The sequence below is a fragment of the Gekko japonicus genome, unplaced genomic scaffold, assembly GCF_001447785.1.
Source record: "Gekko japonicus isolate JY-2015 unplaced genomic scaffold, Gekko_japonicus_V1.1 scaffold2252, whole genome shotgun sequence".
Lineage (NCBI taxonomy): Eukaryota > Metazoa > Chordata > Lepidosauria > Squamata > Gekkonidae > Gekko > Gekko japonicus.
In genome coordinates this window covers 12,430-14,708 of record NW_015173205.1, presented here as the reverse complement: position 1 = coordinate 14,708, position 2,279 = coordinate 12,430, and positions in this window count along the sequence as shown.

The following is a 2,279-nucleotide window of genomic DNA, read 5'->3' as shown; positions in this document are numbered from 1 at the left end:
TTAAGGTTATTATAAGAAAATAATGCTATATTCAAGTCCATAAAAATAGTTTTTGACTTATATATGAACCTAGTTTATTCTTGTCCTTTTTATTTTTAGAAATGCTCCTAAAATATATTTTTATTATAGTTTGATTACGACAACTAAAGTAGTATTAAGATGTAACATAATAATGTCTAACAGTTAATATTAATAGTAACTAATGATAATAAATGCTAGGCTTTAATAATAAATGTATACCATATGTAAAAACCTTCTGAATACTATGTATTTTAAATGTTAAGTGTTCTAAATTTACTCAAATGTTGATTTTCCATGTTATGAATGTTATATATTGTAATAATATCTGTATCTCCTTTCCCCCCCTTTTTCAGTAACCCTGTTTTAATTTAAAATAACAAAAATAATTTTTAAAGGGTTCAAAAAATACATGTTGCTATTTGTGTTTGGCTGCGGCCCATAATTGGCATCATCAGGCATCTTGTATTTCTTTGATTCTCCTGATTTCCCTGGCAACAGCAATTCTCCCTTCCAATTGGATCCTGGCAAGGAATTAAGCTTCCAGCCACTCACCATAGGAGACAAGCCCCAAAGAAAGAATTTTTAAGGCCTGCAGCTGTTCTGAGGTGGATGAGAGACCTCACCCACTAGGAACTTCTTAAATAATAGCAACAATTAATGTATCCCTATGGTGAATGGACAATTCAATCAACACATGCAATCACACACACATGATGGTCGGTGCTCTCCCACAGGGCTGCTGCCATTTTCCCCATGTAGGCAACAGTGGAGAGATGTGTATCTTTACAAACCGCTGCTGTAGTCCTTCCAACAGGTTACTTGATTGAAAATAATTGTCCAAAAGGAATTTTCGACTGTTTTTAATGCTATGTCATTTTTCATGATTTTGCCATTTTATGCTATTTTACACTTAATTACATATTTTACATACTTACATATTTTACAATACTTACATACTACTAACATTGTGCTATTTTATACTACTTACTCAATTTTAACATATATTTCACCAACTTTAATTGTTCATGTTTCCTTTTTGTGATTTTTCAGTACTTAGGAACAAAACTGTGGTTATCGTTTTCCTGGCCAAAACAATTAAAGTTAGTGAACTATATGTTAAAATTGAGTAAGTAGTATAAAATAGCACAATGTTAGTAGTATGTAAGTATTGTAAAATATGTAAGTATGTAAAATATGTAATTAAGTGTAAAATAGCATAAAATGGCAAAATCATGAAAAATGACATAGCATTAAAAACAGTCGAAAATTCCCAAAAGAAATAAACAAAATGAGGAAACTACCAACAAAAATAGTTGGGGGGAGGAGGAAGAGGAAGAAGAGGAGGAAGAGGAAGAGGAGGAGGAGAGATTTGATTTATACCCCACCCTTCACTCAGAGTCTCGAAGTGGCTTACAATCTCCTTCCCTTCCTCTTCCCACACCCTGTGAGGTAGGTGGGGCTGAGAGAGCTCTTTGAAGGACAGCTCTTAAGAGAACAGCTCTCAGAGAACTTTGACTATGGTCACCCAGCAGCTGCATGTAGAGGAGTGGGGAATCAAACCCAGTTCTCCAGATTAGTGTCTGTCACTCTTAACCACTGCACCAAGCTGGTAGCCAATACCTCCAAAAACTAACAGCCAGTGGTGGTTACAGTGTCAAAATTATTTTCTAAATAATTTCCTGAGGTAAAAAAAAAATGCCCTGATGGAAAAAATGCACAGATTACCTGGGAAGGTATTTTCTACCCAGATGATTTGTGTGTGTGTGTGTGTAAAATAAAAAGGAAATTGTAAGTGGTCAGTGGTTGTACTTTGAGGACATTGTTTGTGACTCTACAGGTAACAATGTCCTGAGAGGGAAAGGTTTTTTTTTTTTGTATGTAAACTCTCCTAAAAAAGGAGAGAATTTTATTGCTTTTAATTTCAGAAAGAAGGAGGGTATATAGAGGGATTAAGAAAAGAGTGAGTGATGCTTCAATTAGTATATTAATCTTTTGTTAGTATTAATCATATCTTCTTTTGGCTTCTTCCGCGAGTTGGTCAATCGTCTTTCATCTTATCCTGTGAAAACAACTAAAAATGTTAGTATATTAGTAGTGTCCCTTTGGATTATTGTTAATAAAGTCTTTTCATGCGCTTCCCGAACCAATCTTCACGTTCTGGGCTGTCTTCCTTTTATGTCTCTCAGATTGTAAGATGGACTTTTCATTGCTCCTTCATCTTCCGGATTCTTGTCCCCTTTCTCTGAGCCGCTGTCTTC